Raw genomic sequence first — 22,890 nt, 5'->3', positions numbered from 1 at the left:
CATTTCAACTCATACTTTCAGCGTAAAACATAGGTTAAGCAAATGAATTAGCCAGTAAATTATATTTATATTCATAATTTTTGGCTGACGAAGAATGGATAGAATGATAGCAAGAGATAATTTTAACAGGTTGACAGAAGAGAAGGAGATGCAGCATTTGAAAAATGAAAGTAGCGAAGAATGATATGTAGCAAGAGATCCTTAACCTCTAAATCACTAAAAGTGTACTCTCTGTTCAGTGTAGTTACAAGATAGTTAAATTCAATTCCCAGCACAGTTATTAGATCATAGAATTGTCATCTACATCTACAACAACACTAACGAAGTTCATTTGAAATTAGCATTGCTGGGAGATGGATAAGGTCTTAGACGTAAATGCAATGGTGCACTCTGGGCCATTGGGGTATTTATGGGAGTAGACCACACCAATATGTGGGGGATGTGTTGGTCGCTATTACCAGTGGTAGACTAGTGGTGTATTTCATCAAGCATGATGTCTGCTGAACTTGTTGACAGCAGGTGACCATTTGAAATGTATGCTGTGATGTTATATGGTTCAGTGGATAATAGAGTTCAGCTAGGTTTGCTACAAAGCAGCTGCAGTAGTGGATGTTACACAGAGACAACTGTAGGTCTTTTACATTTGTGTGTAGTTGCATAGTATAAATTACTACAATATTATCTTCAGTTAGTTCAAGTCCATGGGTTAAGAGTTTGAACCCAAGTTGTGAAGGATGTTTGCATGAAAAAACAATTGCATAGTTTGCATCTGAGTCTTTTTGCTGTGAGTCTCTGGAACAAGAAATCTATGGTTTGAAAGTGGTCCTGTGGGTCAAATGTGTAACCAAAGTATGATCATGGTATGCTCCCCAGTTTGGAGTACCACGTTGTAATTGATGCACAAAATGCTAGAATGTGGCAGTTGCTGATGAGATTCCACAATATAACAGATTATAATTCTAAAAGCCATATGGCATATTGGGCACCAAGTAAGCTGATGATGCTGTGTTCATGAGAATTGACCTTGCGTATTTCTCGTACTTTAAAATCACCACAAAGTCCCAAAAAGTTGTTGGACTTGAGTACTGTTACCAGTGGAGTGGTCAGTTGACTTCGGAGAATAGGAATTAACACATCTTCATGAGTAAGAATGTCCAGTTCTGTGCTGAAGGTGTCCTTTAAAGCCAGGAACACTGGACAAGCTTTGAAGAAGCATGGGGTAGCCGTCACCCTAAGAGTGGCATTAGCTTTAAAACCAGTTGCCTTCTGTAACCAAGGTAAAAAGTATATCTATCACAAAGAGTCTTTAGGATGGTGCAAGGCTTTTCAGATTGCATGGTGTGTACTGTTTCTTGAACCATAAATCCAAAACCATGGAAAGAGCCTACCACAAACACATTGTCTGCCTTGAAGTCAGATAACATAACAAAATGTATTGGATGAGTGACTTCATTGTGAGTGAGTAAAATGAAGATTTTTTTTTTGTTGCAGGGAGTCATGATGACATCTATAGGCTCAAAGGTGGCAACCCATAACCTAAGTAAATGGTTTTGTTTAGAAAGGACACAGTGTCATGGAGTAGCTTCACTGTGTGTTTACCAATTAATGCATCTTAATACATTTTCTGGGTTGCAGTCTGAGAAGTCTGCACTTTTGTACATTTATTAGTGACTTGGTTCACTTCTACAGATTGGGGCATGTTTGCAAAATGTACATCTTGTAAATGTACATTTTTTCCACACCTGTGGTGTGTCGCTTGCTGATGGGAGCACACGCTACATACTTAGTGAAGGAAGCAGCCCCTACAACTGGGCAGTGATGCTGCCACTGACATGGCCCATTGCCACCTATGTGGTTGTTTATGGACTCATTTGGGCTGTGGAGAATGTTGGTGCACCATCAGAGGTGGTTGAAATTCCACATGAGCGCATGTCAATACATTTACTTCCTAATGATATTTGTGATTAGTAATAAGAGTGAAATATGGATGGACTGTGGAATTCATAACCACACCACTAGAAGAAAAAATAATTTCCTTATAGGCTTTCTGTTCCTTTCTAGAGCTCAGAATGAGTTTTATACTCTGGTGTAAAAGTCCTTAACAGATTGCCAACAATAATCAAGCAGGAAATTAGAAATCTACAGCTATTTAAAAATTAATAAAAGCGCATCTTATGAACCATTTGCTTCATTATTTCTCAAAATATTTTGACTTGGGAATGTAAATTCTGATTTTTAACCTATCAGGTATATAAACAGTTGATATATTTCTCTCTGATTTTTAACCTTTCAGGTATATAAACAGTTGATATATTTCTCTAAAATCACAATTTCTTAGCCTCGTAATCTGGCATCAGCTGCCAGAGACTATGGTCATGTGTGTGAGCTGCATTTGTGTGTGTGTTTGTGTGTGTGTGTGTGTGTGTGTGTTGTGTGTGTTTAATGCCCACAATCATTAGTGTGATTAGATTGGCAGAAGCCATAATTTTATGTTATTATGCTTTACTGTAGTAGCCAGCAGTGGTTGCTTGTGCAGTTAACATATAATTTGACTTATTCCATATTCCTGAAGGCTCTCTTTCATTTTGTGACTTATGGAACAATGTGTTACTGAATGAATGAATTTGGAATTCACAATGTGATTGTGCATTCTGATGTGAATAATTTTAACAAGCTGCTATAAGACATGAAGCAAGAAATGGGGAAATTCTGAAAATTCTGATCAAAATTTAAAACACTTTTTAGTAGCTGCTTACTCCAAAGATTATATGATAATCTGAATCCTGGACATGAATATTCTAGTTAATAGCATAAAAAGGCATTGTTAGCAGGTCTGCCTTCTTACGGCATTCTGACAAATGCAATTCTTTACTCATTAACTATCAGAGCAGTTTGTTGGTGTATCACAAATGCTTATGCTGACTAGAGATGGTGTACATTTGCTCTGTTAGTATTCTTTTGTTTTCTGCATGACAGCAGTAAGTATTGGTATTGTATTTTGCAGAGCGACTCAGTAAGTTTTGGTAGCTAAGTGCACAGCAGCATTGAAAGAGTCAATCAGTGATCAATTTCATGGTGTACAGTCAGAGAACATGGGGCATCTACTTAATGAGAGCAGTGGCAGTTTTGTAGTAGTTTGAATTTGATCAAGATTTACTGTTTCAATGGTATGAATGCTATTGAGGAGCACTAAGTATTGTGATTTATCATGGAGAGACACAGTTACTGAGATGTCTTGAGATTTCGTTGAGGCATTTGTATGTAAAAGAAATAAACTTTTTATATTTTTAGTAATTTTTATATTTCTAGTAATTTAACACGGTATTTTCCTCTGAATTTAAGGAAGATGAGGCATTATTAGGCACAAATATGATTAATAGGTGTAAGCCTTTCTACCAGTTAATTGTTTAATGCCTATATTTGATAACCTCTAACAGGTTTTCAGTAGGTAGAGTTATAAGTCACATTAATAATAAGCAAGGAGCTTTAGATAAAAAGCAGCAGTAACAAATTAATGACAGCTATTTAGTGTAACTGAGAATGGTGCAGCTCTTCTCAAAGTATCAGTTTTCCTACTATTTTACTATTTTAATTTTAAATATAACATAATTATTGGTTTGTTGGTCCATTCAGTAGTGAAATTCACGAGAAGCTGTGTACAGCAACTAAATACTTGTGTTCTTCAGACATAAGTATTTTTCTTCTTATGACTATCTTCGTTTGCTTTAGTTATTGTATTAAATTCATTAAATAGCATGTTTTGTATGACTTACTTATAATTACGAGCTCATAGTGAAGTTATTGTATGTGAATTCATAAGTCCTTATTTGGCAAACCTATTACATATTGTAAGGTCAGTACTCATCATTAATTGATATATTAATGTGTGCTATTATGTACAAAGGTATATTACATGTAAAACTGTTAATATTAACAAAAAAATCCAAATATCTCTTGCACATTGTGCAGCTGTAGATGAAATGGATCAATAAATCAAATAAATCACTCACAGTTTACAACACATGTAATTTTTACTTTATACTTTAAAACTGGATGTATGTAACTTGAATTTTCTTGTGAAATATCCAATATCTATGTTAAACCCCTCTGCATAATTGCTAATAACAATAAAAAATATATCAGATAGTTGGCTATGACAGGGCCTATGACACATAAAGGATATATGAATACTTAAATGACAAACAATGAAGGTTGATAAAAATATTTTACAACAAAATAGCCAATACTTGTGATAGATAATATTAAATACTTTCACTGTCTGTGCTAAAAACTTCATTCATTATGGATAACAGGATCACTTCAGTAAAATGGAAGTTAAATAGGGTATGAATGACAATGCTCAAGTCACCATTATCACAGAATTAAATATAATTTCCAAAATTCAGGTACATACAAGTGCTGTGAGAATGTAAATCGGCATTTTCTCATAAATACTACTTAGTTTGGATAATATGTTTTTGGCCCTAATATTTGTACTATGTGTTGACAGATTTGTTAGTTAGATATCATGTACTTATTTAAATACTATCTTGCATATATATTGTAAATACTTCAAACTACTGAATTATATAAGTTTTTCATTTAAATCAACACTTATTCATATCTGTATCATAAGTTAATTAATGTAGTACAATGTACTGTAGGAAAAATGTACTACAATAGGGAAAGCATTTTATTGTAAATAGAAAATATATGTCATCTAATGTCTCTAGCATTACTTGGTTAATTCATATTGTGTACAATATGAAAGAAATACTTTATTTCTGATTCCAAATACTTCACTCTCTCACAAAAGTGCACTTCTGTGTGTGTTTTCCATCTTTTCTACTTTCTTCCTACAAAGCATGATACATGTTGACATTTTTATATCTTGCTAATACTCAGTTTCAGGTGAACACACCCATATTTGTTAACCTAAGTGTATCTCACAGCTTATCACTCTGCTGATATGATTTACTTTGACAAGCAACTTACCAGGAATTACAAAAAACCAAGATTACAGCATTCCTGTGTATGCCTGTGGTCACTAGTTTTCTGTGTGTACATGCGTGGGCAGCTGTTGTGAACACGTGTTTTTTGTTATTTTATGTAACATTGACTTGTGCTGTAATATTGGATATCACTTATAAAAGGTGAGATTCATTATTGTCTGGAACATTATAGGAGAAGAGGTTATTTTGCTTATGGTAATTTAAATTTTATAAGGCAATTATTAATCATTTGGGAACATACCACAATCTGTATCTATCTACAATGAGGTAGGTCTGTATCTGCATACAGTAAGTTATGAAACTCATTTATTTTATAGATTATTTGAACTGACTGTCTCACATGCCTGTAAAAATATTTATAAATTGTATATATGCATCCATAAATTGGAATAAGAAACATTTCATAAAATTGTGCATGTTTACTATTACAGATACCACCAATATACCAATTCGCTTCCACAAATGAGAATTATATGGTAATTGATTAACTGATTTTTATTTGGCACCATTTGATTGTGTTATGTAGGCTATAGACTGTGTACATAGCACAAGCTAATTCAGATGAGTGTCTTTAAATATTTAGCGTACATATTACACAATACAAAATTGGCAAATATGACAGTAGTGTTGCACAAATTTTTCTCTTGATTTATATTTAGGTCTAAACACACATCCATTACATATGGTTCATTATAAAAATTCTTTTCCCTTTAAATAATCCTTAAGAAGTTTCTGGAATTTGTTATCATTCATACTGTCCCGTACACTTTTAAGAAGATATTTCACCAGTCCTGTACCTACTATCATGGGCCTTTTTGAAAGCTGTGTCTGTGTGGTGTACTTCTCAGCTGACCTGTTTTTCTTCTGTCATCTGTATGAGCATCTTCATTTTTTTATAGTAATCTATTGCCTTTGAATACTGAAATTATTGTTCTGTATGTATACATGGATGGGAATGCCAGTATTTTTATGTTATGGAAGGCACTTCTGCACGATACTTTCTTTTTATTCAGGTTGGTCCTGATGGCCTTTTTTTAAAGTATAAAGGCAATTTTTCTATTATTGCTTTTGGAGTTTCCCAAAACAGTAATTCTGTACTATGGTTTACAAAGGGCTCAGTACACTGTACATAAAAGTTGTTTGTTGGCGTAAAGTGCAAGCTCTATCATAAAAACCATGGTTTCCTTTATGAAATGTTTATTTTATAAAAACAAATTGTGGTGCTTGTACTGACACTATGTGGAAAAGATTATCAACTCATAAAACTCAATTCATTTTAAATTACATGCTGATCTATGCATCTCATATGTAAACTGGTTTTTACATAACAGTGTACACCTGCTGACATAACGTAACTGCATTTCATAAATCATGTTAAAATACACATTATGAAGTGGAATCCTTCATTTGAAGAACAAGCATGACATGTTTACAATGTGTATCTGATTATTTACTGATCATACACAGGTTTGTAGCTGATTAGATATTGAATTCTGTTCTGCTTAATAGCCTATCAGTGGCATATAAGAAATTATGCTTCAAAATATGACTGCTGTTTGTCATACACTTTTCTCCCTAATGAAACTGTTTATAAGTTGTATGGTTGAGCACTTCCTGACTTCGTAGCAAATGTTAGATATAACAGATGACACTGATGACATTTTTAATTGTATTTCAGTATAGCTGAATATTAGTGTTAGGTAAAATCTACCATGCATCACAGATAACAATTTTATAATAGTACAAATGTATTGTTGCTAATGTTCCTAACTATATGTGCCTACCTTGTGTTCATTTGTTCATTCTTTCATGCATTAATTATGTTCCTCACTTCACACCGTGAAAATGAATGTTCAGGGATGTGGCAAAAGTCAGGGTATACAGGGTGTCCATAAAATCCCTTTACAACTTCAAAATGGCAGTTGTTGAAATATTTTAACAACATTTCTTTTATTGTAATCAGTGGTTATATAAGTTTCTTGACAGTCTTTAATAGACCTCTATATGGGCACCTTCAGTTGCACAAAGCACATCAAGACGGTACTCGATTTCTTGCCATGTTCGCTGTAGCATAGCATCATCAATGGTGGCAATGGCTTTGCTTCAAGTCAGCAATGTCCCATATCTGTGTTTGATACATGATATCTTTTACATACCCCCACAAAAAATGTCAAAGGGAGTGATATCTGGTGAACTTGGTGGTCAAGGAATTGGCTCAGCCCTCTCAATCAATCCGCCTGAAAATGTTTCATTGAAGAACTGATGAACGCGCAGTTCCCAATGTGATGGTGCACCATCTTGCTGGAGAATGACAGTTGGTTGTAAGACAATTGTGGTGCTACATATTTGGTCAGAAGGTCCAGGTAAACATCTGCAGTAATTATTGACTCGTTGAAGAAATATGGTCCAATTATTTGGGTGTACATGATTCCACACCACACATTCACTTTTGGATTATCCTGGTGAAGCTCCATAGTCACATGGAGGTGTTAAGATCCTCAGATTCTCACATTGTGTCTGTTTAACGTCCCAGAAACATGAAAAGTTGCCTCATCACTGAAACAAACTCACTTGAGGAATGCTTCATCCTCCAAAAGGCGCACCAGCATGTTGAGTGCAAACTCTGTCCATTTTGGCTTGTCATTTGGCTCAAGTGTCTGTAACAGTTGCACTTTGTAAGTGTCCAACTGTAAGTTCTTGTGGAGGACCTTATGCACAGTTGAACGTGGTAGTCACAACTGTCTGACAGCAGTGCGGATGGACTTCATAGGTGAACGAGTGAAGATGTTTAAAACACAATCAATGTTTCCCTCGAATGGTCTTGGTCACCTGCTCCTGCCTTTATCCAACACTGTCCCTGTTTCTACAAATTTTTTGTGCCATGCACAGATTGAAGGGTGTGATGGTGGATCTCTCCCATACTTCGTTCTGAAGTTTTGTTGAATCTGAACATCCAGTTTTGTCTCAATAAACCAGGACACACATTGTGCCTTCTCTTGAGGAGTTTCCATTTTATAGAGGTTCAGTTCCTTCCATCTACAGTTCCTTCCATCTACAGTATATATACAAACTTTAATAAACAGTGATTACAATAAAAGAAATTTTGTTAAAATATTTCAACAACTGCTGTTGTAATAAAATTTTGAAGTTGTAAAGGGACTTTATCTATACCCTGTATATTAACAAAGAAATGTAAGAATAGCACCATCCCATGAAGGCAGCAGAATATTATAGTTACAGATAGCAGCAAATTGATAGACATATACAAATGTGCCTGGCACACCCACTACTTTTATACCCTTTTTGAGCAATGAGATCCTTTATATAATGAAAAGCTCCTCTAAAGTAATTCACTAAAGAAGTAAACAAAAAATAAATGAAAGTGACGAAAAGCAACCACTTCCCTGCAAGTGATTATTTGTAGAACATTTAACAGCCCAGAGATGTTACTAGCTTTTGAGCTACTACACTTCTTCTACTTTAACTATACACTCCCTTGCACACAACCACACAACCATACAAAACTGCCAACCTGTGTCAACATTTTTGGGTGTTGTACTGTATATCACTGACTGCAAGCAATTACTCTGCATGCTGTGCAACCCAATTGTTCATTCCTCTTGCAGCAAACATAATACATGGTTCAACAGCTGTGTCAGGCCCACAATGAACTATGGCAAAACACATGTTAAAATGATTGGCCACCAGATGCTATGATTATTCCTTAAAAAGACAGCAAACATTGTCATGCCAGTCAGAAGCTGCAACAGAAATAATGATGCACTGTAATTGATTATAACATTGACACAGTGGCTGAAAATGCTATACCAACTAATACAACAACTGAATAAAAATGCAGCAGAATTACTTTGGAAAACACTAAATGCACCATCAATTAATTTCCAACATGCAATCCCCAAGATGATTACAAAATTCATTAGGCCACTAAAAAGTGGATATGATGATCTTTCTAGCAGAGTACCTGAACTACTCTGAAAGCAGCTGCTGCCACCTCAGTTATATGAGGGCTGCTCATAATTTTAATTATCATCTCTGAAAAACAAAGCTGTAATCAAGGACTCTGGTGATGACATTAGTCCTTCTCTCCTTATTCTGCCTTTGGTGTGACACATTTTTCCTAATAATGGATAACTTGGCAGATCACTTAGTTGCGGAAGTCTGCATTTTGATTGTTCAGAAAATGTTCCATGTTGAAAACCATCTAACATCATCCTGAAAGTGTCACCCGTGCAATGGTTTCTTTGTCCATTTGGTGGCATACCAGAGAATACAGGTTGTGAGCCAAAATTTGATAGCTGAAAGAAGCAGCATGTGTAATTGTTCTGTGAAGATTTAGGTGGGGATATGTCTGAAGAAAGAATATCGCCTTAGACAGCTTTCCACAATGCTGTGGCTTGACAACCTTCAGGAACCTCTTCAGGACATTTTTCTAGTAAGCATTTATTACTGTTTGTCCCTTATAAGCATAAACTATTAGCAGCACACCGTGAGAGTCCCAAAAAAACACTCAGCATCACATTATCTGATGATCACTGGATCTTCACCTTTCCTTATAGAACGTTATCCTTTTGTTGATTATTCAATATTTTTCTCATGGTCATCTTCCCCTAGGGAGTCCCCTCCCAGAGATCTGAGTCGGAGACTATTCTGAAATCTTTTGCCAATAGAGACATCATCATGCCACTTTCTCAGTTACAGGCCACATGTCCTGTGGATACCCATTATGTGTCTTTAATGCAGTGGTTTCCATTGCCTTCTGCAGTGTTATGCTGTTGATCATTGCTGATTCTTACACATTTAGGGGCAATTTCCCACCTCAAGGGCAAGAGAGTGCCCTGAGTCTATGCCTGCTGCTCTGCCCTCTTTGAGAAGGCCATTGACAGAATGAGGGTGACTTATAATGCCATAAGTCTTCAGCCACCAAATGCTGTTTATTAGTCAAAATTTAAGTAGTGGCAGGTTTCAAATCTGGGACTAACTAAGTTATGATTATGAATTAAAGATGCTACCCCTAGACCATGGGCAAGTTTGAAAACTTATCCACGACCAATTTTCCACTTTTTTTGTTGTTGCTTGGATTGTGATACACTGGTCCTTGAGAGCCATCTAGCCTCTGTGTCATAGAAAGTTGCACAGAAAATGAGTTACAACATGATACATCACTTCATCAATGGGCTGCACCACTTTGTTTCGGATTGTCTAGCAGCATTCTATGATAATGTGTGGATTTCATTGTGTACCAGGAGTGCAGACATGTATCTACAAATAAACATAAAACATAATTATGTAATTGTATTAAAAACAAAGATTCCAAGACTTACCAAGCGGGAAAGCGCCGGTAGATAGGCACAATAAATAAAACGCACAAACACGCACACAGAATTTTGAGCTTTTGCAACCAGCGGCTGCTTCGTCAGGAAAGAGGGAAGGAAAAGGAAAGATGAAAGGATGTGGGTTTTAAGGGAGAGGGTAAGGAGTCATTCCAATCCCGGGAGCGGAAAGACTTACCTTAGGGGGAAAAAAAGATAGGTATATACTCGCACACACACACACACACACACACACACACATATCCATCCATACATACACAGACACAAGGAGACATATTTAAAGGCAAAGAGTATAGGCAGAGATCTAAGTCGAGGTGGAAGTGTGGAGGCAAAGATGATGTTGAATGACAGGTGAGGTATGAGTGATGGCAACTTGAAATTAGCGGAGTCTGAGGCCTGGTGGATAACGAGAAGAGAGGATATATTGAAGGGCAAGTTCCCATCTCCAGAGTTCGGATAGGTTGGTGTTGGTGGGAAGTATCCAGATAACTCGGACGGTGTAACACTGTGCCAAGATGTGCTGGCCGTGCACCAAGGCATGTTTAGCCACAGGGTGATCCTCATTACCAACAAACACTGTCTGCCTGTGTCCATTCATGCGAATGGATAGTTTGTTGCTGGTCATTCCCACATAGAAAGCGTCACAGTGTAGGCAGGTCAGTTGGTAAATCACGTGGGTGCTTTCACACGTGGCTCTGCCTTTGATCATGTACACCTTCCAGGTTACAGGACTGGAGTAGGTGGTGGTGGGAGGGTGCATAGGACAGGTTTTACACGGGGGCGGTTGCAAGGGTAGGAGCCAGAGGGTAGGGAAGGTGGTTTGGGGATTTCATAGGGATGAACCAAAAGGTTACGAAGGTTAGGTGGATGGCGGAAAGACACTCTTGGTGGAGTGGGGAGGATTTCATGAAGGATGGATCTCATTTCAGGGCAGGATTTTAGGAAGTCGTATCCCTGCTGGAGAGCCACATTCAGAGTCTGATCCAGTCCTGGGAAGTATCCTGTCACAAGTGGGGCACTTTTGGGGTTCTTCTGTGAGAGGTTCTGGGTTTGAGGGGATGAGGAAGTGGCTCTGGTTATCTGCTTCTGTACCAGGTCAGGAGGGTAGTTGCGGGATGCGAAAGCTGTTTTCAGGATGTTGGTGTAATGGTCCAGGGATTCAGGACTGGAGCAGATTCGTTTGCCACGAAGGCCTAGGCTATTGGGAAGGGACTGTTTGATATGGAATGGGTGGCAGCTGTCATAATGGGGGTACTGTTGCTTGTTGGTGGGCTTGATGTGGACGGATGTGTGAAGCTGGCCACTGGACAGATGGAGGTCAACGTCAAGGAAAGTGGCATGGGATTTGGAGTAGGACAAGGTGAATCTGATGGAACCAAAGGAGTTGAGGTTGGAGAGGAAATTCTGGAGTTGTTCTTCACTGTGAGTCCAGATCATGAAGATGTCATCAATAAATCTGTACCAAACTTTTGGTTGGCAGGCTTGGGTAACCAAGAAGGCTTCCTCTAAGCGACACATAAATAGGTTGGCAAACAAGGGGGCCATCTTGGTACCCATGGCTGTTCCCTTTAATTGTTGGTATGTCTGGCCTTCAAAAGTGAAGAAGTTGTGGGTCAGGATGAAGCTGGCTAAGGTGACGAGGAAAGAGGTTTTAGGTAGGGTGGCAGATGATTGTCATGAAAGGAAGTGCTCCATTGCAGCGAGGTCCTGGACGTGTGCGATATTTGTGTATAGGAAAGTGGCATCAATGGTTACAAGGATGGTTTCCGGGGGTAACAGACTGGGTACGGATTCCAGGCGTTCGAGAAAGTTGTTGGTGTCTTTGATGAAGGATGGGAGACTGCATGTAATGGGTTGAAGGTGTTGATCTACGTAGGCAGAGATACATTCTGTGGAGGCTTGGTAACCAGCTACAATGGAGCGGCCAGGATGTTTGGTTTTGTGAATTTTAGGAAGTAGGTAGAAGGTAGGAGTGTGAGGTGTCGGTGGGGTCAGGAGTTTGATGGAGTCAGGTGAAAGGTTTTGTAGGGGGCCTACGGTTCTGAGGATTCCTTGAAGCTCTGCCTGGACATCAAGATTGGGATTACCTTGGCAAACTTTGTATGTAGAGTTGTCTGAAAGCTGATGCAGTCCCTCAGCCACATACTCCCAACGATCAAGTACCACGGGCGTGGAACCCTTGTCAGCCAGAAGAATGATGATGGATCGGTCAGCTTTCAGATCATGGATAGCCTGGGCTTCGGCTGTGGTGATGTTGGGTGTAGGATTAAGGTTTTTCAAGAAAGATTGAGAGGCAAGGCTGGAAGTGAGAAATTCCTGGAAGGTTTGGAGAGGGTGATTTTGAGGAAGAGGAGGTGGGTCCTGCTGTGATGGAGGACGGAACTGTTCCAGGCAGGGTTCAATTTGGATAGTGTCTTGGGGAGTTGGATCATTAGGAGTGGGATCAGGATTATTTTTCTTCGTGGCAAAGTGATATTTCCAGCAGAGACTACGAGTGTAGGACAGTAAATCTTTGACGAGGGCAGTTTGGTTGAACCTGGGAGTGGGGCTAAAGGTGAGGCCTTTGGATAGGACAGAGGTTTCGGATTGGGAGAGAGGTTTGGAGGAAAGGTTAACTACTGAATTGGGGTGTTGTGGTTCCAGATTGTGTTGACTAGAATTTTGAGGTGTTGGGGGGAGTGGAGCTGGAAGTGGGAGATTGAGTAGATGGGAGAGACTGGGTCTGTGTGCAATGAGAGGAGGTTCAGGTTTGTTGGAAAGGTTGTGGAGGGTGAGTGAGTTGCCTTTCCAGAGGTGGGAAACCAGGAGATTGGATAGTTTTTTGAGGTGGAGGGTGGCATGCTGTTCTAATTTGCGGTTGGCCTGTAGGAGGATGCTATGAACAGCCGGTGTGGATGTGGGAGAGGAAAGATTGAGGACTTTGATTTGGGATAGGAGTTGACGGGAGTGTTCATTGGCCGAGTCGATGTATAGGTGAAGGATTAGGCGGTTGAGGGCTATGGATTGTGCAGTTTGGAACTGGTATAACGACTGATGGAAAGAAGGATTGCAGCCATGAGGCCTTTGGGGGTAATGCCAAATGTCAGACAAGCCTGAGTAAATAAAATATGGGAGCGTAATCTGGCTAGGGTGAAGGCATGTTTGCGGAGGGAATGTAAATAAAGTTTAATGGGGTCGTTGTAGGGATGACGTGAGGTTGACATGGTATTAGAAGGTGGAAAGGGTAATATGAGGTTAAAGTGAAAATAAATAGAAACATATATAGGTAGAGATAAAGGTGTGAAAAAAGCCGAAAAAGTGTTGGTTTGAGATGAGCTATGTTGATCCTGTGCTGAACTTAGGTTGGTGAACAACAATGGGTGCAAGGGTTAGGTAGTTGTGTTGTCTCCAAAACACGTTAAAGGGTGGGGAAATCCAGGAAAATTTCGAAAAAAATTTTTAAAAAAATTTTTTGAAAAGAATTTCTCGAAAAAAGTATCGAAAAAAAATTTTTTTTTCAAATAAAGTTTCGAAAAAAAAATTTCGAAAAAATCTTGAAAAAATTTTTCGAAAAAAATCTCGAAAAAAAAATGCGTGTAAATGTATTCAAAGGACTGGTTGTGTACTGGCAGGTTATGAGAATGACGCTAACAATTGTTTGATGAAGAAATAATAACGTTTGAACCTGTGGGAAGCTGCTAAAAAATGATTGGTTATGTGGGAAAAACGGGAATGGAAATAAAACGAAAGTTGTTGGAAATAGCTGAGATGGTTGTTTAATGGGTGAAAGGAACTGCAGCTGTGAAATAGTTTCACGAGTTTACACGAAATGTTTGTAAACTTGGAACAGTGGATTTTATAGCAACGGTTATGTTCAAAGCGTAAAAAATTTTTAGGTTATGGTTTGGAAGTAAATTACGTGTTATTGAGTATAATTAGGCAGGATAAAATGTATGGTAGATTACGGAAAAAGGGAAGATCATCATCATTAATTATGTAATTGTATTTTTCTGAATTGATAATTAAAACAACATATTTACTCCTTGTACTAGATAGGTGCTGTTTATCTGCTATTGGTAGCTCAATATTGATTTACTTATAATGATATTTTTTAAAGAAAATATTTATCTACATCTGTAAATACTAAGTCCTATTTACAGTATATAAATACTTGTAATGCAGCTCTACAATGAACTGCATTCCATGCAGCTAATAGAGCTTTTCAGTTCTTGGATATAGATGTACAGACAATTTGTAAAAAGTGAATTATGAGATCATCATCAACGTCATCATCATCTGCCACAGCCACAGGCAGGGTCTGTTTGGAACACAAGCCTCACCTTACAACACCTCTCTGTTGCTACTCCCTCCCAGTCCTCTATCTCACCTTTTAGCCACCAGCCCCTTGGCTTTCCTTATTGGTCTTTTGCCCTCTATCCTCATCACAGGCATCTTACAATGCATCTGCTTATCATCCATCTTTCCAGACATCTATACCATTCTTATCTTTTATCACCCATATTCCTTTGTAGGGGTTCTTCATGTAATGTCTCCCTAACTATTTTACACTCCTGGAAATTGAAATAAGAACACCGTGAATTCATTGTCCCAGGAAGGGGAAACTTTATTGACACATTCCTGGGGTCAGATACATCACATGATCACACTGACAGAACCACAGGCACATAGACACAGGCAACATAGCATGCACAATGTCGGCACTAGTACAGTGTATATCCACCTTTCGCAGCAATGCAGGCTGCTATTCTCCCATGGAGACGATCATAGAGATACTGGATATAGTCCTGTGGAACAGCTTGCCATGCCATTTCCACCTGGCGCCTCAGTTGGACCAGCATTCGTGCTGGACGTGCAGACCGCGTGAGACGACGCTTCATCCAGTCCCAAAAATGCTCAATGGGGGACAGATCCGGAGATCTTGCTGGCCAGGGTAGTTGATTTACACCTTCTAGAGCACGTTGGGTGGCACAGGATACATGCGGACGTGCATTGTCCTGTTGGAACAGCAAGTTCCCTTGCCGGTCTAGGAATGGTAGAACGATGGGTTCGATGACGGTTTGGATGTACCGTGCACTATTCAGTGTCCCCTCGACGATCACCAGAGGTGTACGGCCAGTGTAGGATATCGCTCCCCACACCATGATGCCGGGTGTTGGCCCTGTGTGCCTCGGTCGTATGCAGTCCTGATTGTAGCGCTCACCTGCACGGCGCCAAACACGCATACGACCATCATTGGCACCAAGGCAGAAGCGACTTTCATCGCTGAAGACGACACGTCTCCATTCGACCCTCCATTCACGCCTGTCGCGACACCACTGGAGGCGGGCTGCACGATGTTGGGGCGTGAGCGGAAGACGGCCTAACGGTGTGCGGGACCGTAGCCCAGCTTCATGGAGACGGTTGCGAATGGTCCTCGCCAATACCCCAGGAGCAACAGTGTCCCTAATTTGCTGGGAAGTGGCGGTGTGGTCCCCTAGGGCACTGCGTAGGATCCTACGGTCTTGGCGTGCATCCATGCATCGCTGCGGTCCGGTTCCAGGTCAACGGACACGTGCACCTTCCGCCGACCACTGGCGACAACATCAATGTACTGTGGAGACCTCACGCCCCACGTGTTGAGCAATTCGGCGGTACTTCCACCCGGCCTCCCGCATGCCCACTATACGCCCTCGCTCAAAGTCCGTCAACTGCACATACGGTTCACGTCCACACTGTCGCAGCATGCTACCAGTGTTAAAGACTGCGATGGAGCTCCATATGCCACGGCAAACTGGCTGACACTGACGGCGGCGGTGCACAAATGCTGCGCAGCTAGTGCCATTCGACGGCCAACACCGCGGTTCCTGGTGTGTCCGCTGTGCTGTGCGTGTGATCATTGCTTGTACAGCCCTCTCGCAGTGTCCGGAGCAAGTATGGTGGGTCTGACACACCGGTGTCAATGTGTTCTTTTTTCCATTTCCAGGAGTGCATTTCTCTTCTTTTACAGTTTTGCTACACCTGTTCAAAGTTTTCAGGAACTTCATTTCATTTGTTCCCATTTTACTTTTTCTGTGAAATGAGGCTATTTGGCCCTTATGAAGAGACTGGTGACCTTTATATGGAACTACATTATAGAAGACTGTGTCTTGGTCACATGTTAATTTGTTAAAATTGATAACTGGTTTTGGCTTTGCAACCACTGCTAAATTAAAAAAAGAGTAAATATAAACAAAAAAGGGATCAATAGATTTAAGAAACAAGAAAATGGGCATTAAATGATTAAAAAAAAACAAGTTACATGAAAATTACAGGACCAAAATGCAGAAGCGTAGTCAGTATGTAAAGAAACAAGAGCAAGGATTACAGATTTACAGATTAAATCAATTTTGCAATAATCGCCTCCCACTCCACTAAACTGCAGCCATAGCATAATGTGAACTGTGGTCACTTGCCAGTTATACAACTGTAATGCAATACAGTACACTCCCTCTGGCTGTTAAGTGTTCAGCACAAACTATAGCCTCTTACTGGCTGCCCAAATCCAGCACCATTCCAGCACAAGCTACATTGTCTGTATGACCTGTTTCACATTTTGCAATGTAAGAACACTACAAATCACCCTCTGCCACACAACATTAATGCAAAGCACCCTCTGCAATGTAATATTACTATGAGGCACACACTGTAGCACAACACTGGTACAAAGCACCATCCACCACACAACACTGCTAGGATGTACACTCTGCCACACAACTCCAGTATGAAGTAGCCTCTACCACACAACCCTCTGCCATGTGACATCAATGCAAAACAACTCCTGGCATGTAACATTCATACAAAAACCCTTTGCCATTCACTCTCTGATGGCAACATCATATGTTTCACAGTGGCAGGGGACTTCACTTCATTATTGTTCAGTCAATGTGCACAAAATATTTATAAATTATATACACAAACCTTCCTAATGAATCAGTCTGTCTGTTATGGAAAACTGTATCAAAATCCCTACAATAGTTCCTGAGATTAGCCTGAATGTACAGATAGAAACAATGATGAGACTTTAATTTATATATGCATAGATAAAAGACACTGTGTTGTGTAAGATATTGCATTAAAAGTGAAGATAATTTAAAATAAGCTGAAAAGTGTAAGATATAAATGTAAGCTTGAATAAAAATGAAAGAAAGTAAATAGTGGAGCAAAGAGAGAATTAAGAATCAGTGACACTGAAAGTAGCAGTAGGCAAAGCAGTTCAAGTGACATCACTCCTGGATGAACTCAGGCTGACCATTGGCGACAGTAGTGGTAGACCAGACAGTCCATCACCTTGTGCTGACATTGGCAGGCCGTGAGTTTGCTATCAATGTGAAGCACAATTCTCATAATAAAAATAGCGGCAATTACGATGAGCTGTCATGCACCTTGACAGCATCCAGAAGTGCTCTGTCTCAGCAAATACCTAGAGACATCAAAATAAGTGCAGCAGAACTCAACTTGTTCATTTAGGGATTTCATGTTGTTTTTTTTTTCTTAGTTCATGTATATTTCATTTTCTTCCAGTACATTGAGTAAAACACTTAATTCTTGGTGGTGCATCAGCTTACTTTAAATCATCTTTGCTTTCGATATATGATGTCCTACTCTATATGGTATCACATATAAAGTTATAGCTCTGATGCTGTGCATCCCTTCTCATGTAATGCATTTGTAATTGAAATGTATAGATACAGCCTTCAAGCACATTTTAAATTGTTTTTATACTTTGGGAAAGCGCCCTCAGACAGGCACAATGAACAAAACACACACACAGAATTACTAGCTTTCGCAACCGAGGGTTGCTTTTTCAGGAAAGAGGGAAGGAGAGGATAAGGCGAAAGGATGTGGGTTTTAAGGGAGAGGGTAAGGAGTCATTCCAATTCCAGGAGCGGAAAGACTATTGTTTGTAACTGGTATCTTACTAGCAAAACTAGTAGTGATCATCGTAAACTTTATTTAATCTATAAATATGCAGTCACTGTTCTTGTTCTTTTATGTACTGATTATGCTCCTGTGTTCCACTCCTGTACAAAGCTGAAGGTGATTATCAATTTTAATATATTAGCAAGTGTCCAAGACACATAAATTTATACTCTTACATTTCTCTCTTTCCTTCATGAACCAAGTTTCCGCAGCATAGCTGAATTGATGTACATTACGTTCAGTGCAAAAAGGTGAGAATTTAAGAACAGAATAGAAAAGAATTTGTTTTATTAGCCTTTCAGTATTTTTCATACAATTAGATTCGTCAAAGTTTACAGAGGGTTTTAGTTTCACTACATTATTTAAATAGTTACAGAAAGGGGAGAAAAGGAACTAAAGACAGTTTCTTCAGCATTATCTAAAACAATGTTTTATACAGTAATTAAATACACACACAAGAAAAGAGTCACAGTAAATAACTAGCTTATATAATATCAAATCATTTTCTTCATAACTTAGGTAAAACATTAGTTTCTAAGAATTCTTCAGTTGTATAGAATTAGTTGTTTTTTAGCCAGGTTTGCAATGAATTCGCATATTTATTTAGTGGTACTGTATAAGATGATCATGGTAACTTATTGAAAAATTTTATGCTTAAGTACTTATAGTTATTATGGACTACAGCAAGTCTTGTGGAAGGCAAGTCTAGCAGGTGACTGTTTCTTGTACTGTGTGCATGCACATCACATCTCATGTTCAATTTTTTCAGATTTTCTCTGGGATATATTAGGAGATGGGACCTGGTTAAACTGACTAAACCAGAGGTTGTACAGAGTTTCAGGGAGAGCATAAGGGAACAATTGACAGGAATGGGGGAAAGCAATACAGTAGAAGTAGAATGGGTAGCTTTGAGGGATGAAATAGTGAAGGCAGCAGATAATCAAGTAGGAAAAAAGATGAGGGCTAGTAGAAACTCTTGGGTAACAGAAGAAATATTGAATTTAATCGATGAAAGGAGAAAATATAAAAATTCAGTAAATCAAGCAGGCATAAAGGAATACAAACGTCTCAAAAATGAGACCGACAGAAAGTGAAAAATGGCTAACCAGGGATTGCTAGAGGACAAATGTAAGGATATAGAGGATTATCTCACTAGGGGTAAGATAGATACTGCCTACAGGAAATTAAAGAGACCTTTGGAGAAAAGAGAACCACTTGTATGAATATCAAGAGCTAAGATGGAAAACCAGTTCTAAGAAAAGAAGGGAAAGCAGAAAGGTGGAAGGAGTTTATAGAGGGTCTATACAAGGGTGATGTACTCGAGGACAATATTATGGAAATGGAAGAGGATGTAGATGAAGATGAAATGGGAGATATGATACTGCATGAAGACTTTGACCGAGCACCGAAAGGTCTGAGTCAAAACAAGGCCCCAGGAGTAGACAACATTCCATTAGAACTACTGATGGCCTTGGGAGAGCCAGTCGTGACAAAATTCTACCATCTGGTGAGCAAGATGTATGAGACAGGTGAAATACCCTCAGACTTCAAGAAGAATATAATAATCCCAATCCCAAAGAAAGCAGGTGTTGACAGATATGAAAATTACTGAACTATCAGTTTAATAAGCCACGGCTGCAAAATACTAACACGAATTCTGAAAGGAAATACTGGTAGAAGCTGACCTTGGGGAAGATCAGTTTGGATTCCATAGAAATGTTGGAACATGTGAGGCAATACTGACCCTACGACTTATCTTACAAGATAGATTAAGGAAATGCAAACCTATATTTCTAGCATTAGTAGACTAAGAGAGAGCTTTTGACAATGTTGACTGGAATACTCTCTTTCAAATTCTGAAGGTGGCAGGGGTAAAATACAGGGAGGAAAGGCTATTTACAATTTGTACAAGATGTCTGTTATAAGAGTTGAGGGACATGAAAGGGAAGCACTGTTTGGGCAGGGAGTGAGAAAGGGTTGTAGCCTCTCCCCAATGTTATTCAATCTGTATATTGAGCAAGTAGTAAAGGAAACAAAAGAAAACTTCAGAGTAGGTATTAAAATCCATGGAGAAGAAATAAAAATTTGAGGTTCACCGATGACATTGTAATTCTGTCAGAGACAGCAAAGGACTTGGAAGAGCAGTTGAACAGAATGGACAGTGTCTTGAAAGGAGGGTATAAGATGAACATCAACAAAAGCAAAATGACGATAATGGAATGTAGTCGAATTAAGTCAGGTGATGCTGAGGGAATTAGATTAGGAAATGAGACACTTAAAGTAGTAAAGGTGTTTTGCTATTTGGGGAGCAAAATAAGTGATGATGGTCAAAGAAGAGAGGATGTGAAAAGTAGACTGTCAATGACAAGGAAAGTGTTACTGAAGAAGAGAAATTTGTTAACATCAAGTATATATTTAAGTGTCAGAAAGTCGTTTCTGAAAGTATATGTATGGAGTGTAGCCATGTATGGAAGTGAAACATGGACGATAAATAGTTTGGACAAAAAGAGAATAGAAGCTTTCACAATGTGGTGCTACAGAAGAATGCTGAAGATTAGGTGGGTAGATCACATAACTAATGAGGAGGTATTGAATAGAAATGGAGAGAAGAGAAGTTTGTGGCACAACTTGACTAGAGGAAGGGATTGGTTGCTAAGACATGTTCTGAGGCATCAAGGAATCACCAGTTTAGTATTGGAGGGCAACGTGGAGGGTAAAAATAGTAGAGGGAGACCAAGAGATGAATACATCAAGAAGATTCAGAAGGATGTGGGTTGCAGCAGGTACTGGGAGATGAAGAAGCTTGCACAGGATAGAGTAGAATGGAGATCTGCATCAAACCAGTCTCGGGACTGAAGAACACAACACAGTGTTTGGTGGGCCACATTATTACTCTTCTGGGTAACTTCTTTCTTCTGCACTGTTCCTCTCACACATGCCATTAGAGTATCAGATTGCCTTGCATGTTCACTTCTTTCTTTATTATTCACTTATTTTTCCTTTACTATACTCCCTACATATTCTACTTGAAACTTATCCATTATTTTAGCTACTCTCCATGCAGAATGTTGTATACTATAGGCCTATCCTTTTTTCTTGTTGTGAAAACCAGTTCACACTTCTTTGCATTAAATTTTAGGCCATACACTTTCACAACTTCTTCTCAAACATTTAATTGTTTCTGTACTTCCTCCTGGCGTTCCCCGCATGATCAAATCATCAGCAAACAACATTGCTGTCATCCTGTCTCTCTTGCCAGTTGAGGCATAGTATAATCCATCACCACTGCAAAAGTAACAGAGCTACTGCAGTTCCTCATTTCAAACTGTTTCTCTAGATACAGTGTCATATGCTTTCTTTAAATCCAAAAAGACCGTCGCAGATTTCTCCCACACTATAATGGTGTTTCTGCAGCTATATCACTGGTATGCCTAGTGATGTACAATTTTAATTTTCTTTTAAACTGGTAGGGTTTCCAATTTCTTGCTTTGTGTTAGATGCCAGCTGTTGAGTAGCTTCCCATCAAAGTACAAAACTGTGTCCTGAACCTCAAACTTTGCCTCCTTATCTGGCAATCAGAATGAAGTTGTATTCTCTGGTATGAAGATATTCAACAAGTTACTGCCTAACATAAAGCAAGAAATTGGGAATTGGAATTCCTATCAGTTTGAAAGAAAATTAAAAACATTCTTATTAGCTATTTTTCCTACAAATCATGTGAACATCTAAATTCAAGGACTGAAAAGTTATGTTAATTACATGGAAAGTAGCAATGTTCATTGCAAAGGCGCACAGAAATAATAAATGTAAATATAACTCAGTATTTACTGATGTAAGTAAATATTTTCTTTAAAAAATACCATTGTAACCAATGAATATTAAGCTACTAATAGCAGATAAACTATAGAGCGTAACTGAGGTAGCAGCAGGTGCATGCTTTTTCTCTTTTTTTCCCCCTTCAAAGAAGCAACTTATTTCTAACTTACATGATTAAAATTATCTGGCACAGGCATGAATAGCATTTAGTAGTGCACTGTTTGTTCATTATTAATACTAATAACATAGTGTACACATTAAGTATCCAAGATTTCCTTGTCTTCTGTTAACATATGCCTTTAATGATTCTGCATCCTTGAAGATTCTTCTTTTTGATGGGATCTATGGAGCATCGTGAATGAATGAATATAAAGCTGTTGTAATGACTTGACAGGACTATCCTTAAGCTATCTTTGCAATTGATCTATGACCTGGGATATAACTCATGACAGACTTAAATATGTTCTTGTAGCATCCATCTACAAAACTGGAGGTAGACAAACTACCTCTAATTCATTCCTCCTAATTATGACAAATGAAACTGGTCACCACCAATAGAAATAAAAGAAATTGTCATTTAAATTGCTACTTATTATGTAAATTGAAGGTGGAGTGGAGAAAGGGAAGAAACTAATAATATCAGATGCATTGGGACTCTATGCAGAATCAACAGCAAATATGTGCCGGACTAGGATTTGAATCCAGGATCTCCTGCTCGCTAGGCAGCTGCATTAACCACTACACCAGCCACACACAGCATTTATCGCAAATGA

At 38.9% G+C, this 22,890-nt stretch overlaps 1 protein-coding gene across 3 annotated transcripts in view; it reads left to right on the top strand.

The window, feature by feature from the left end:
* Positions 1-5,025: 5,025 nt before the first annotated feature.
* Positions 5,026-22,890, top strand: part of LOC126284385 (protein rhomboid-like) — a 113,840-nt gene continuing 95,975 nt past the window's right edge. For 2 of the 3 annotated variants that reach the window (XR_007551475.1, XM_049983271.1), the window contains exon 1: positions 5,026-5,153. The gene's annotated coding sequence lies outside the window, so the exon portion shown is untranslated. Of the gene's footprint in view, positions 5,154-5,443; positions 5,489-22,890 lie in introns of all 3 variants that reach the window. The other variant, XM_049983272.1, reaches the window with a different exon arrangement.

The sequence above is a fragment of the Schistocerca gregaria genome, chromosome 8, assembly GCF_023897955.1.
Source record: "Schistocerca gregaria isolate iqSchGreg1 chromosome 8, iqSchGreg1.2, whole genome shotgun sequence".
Lineage (NCBI taxonomy): Eukaryota > Metazoa > Arthropoda > Insecta > Orthoptera > Acrididae > Schistocerca > Schistocerca gregaria.
The sequence above is the reverse complement of the archived record's forward strand: the minus strand, read 5'-3'. Positions and strand labels throughout refer to the sequence as shown.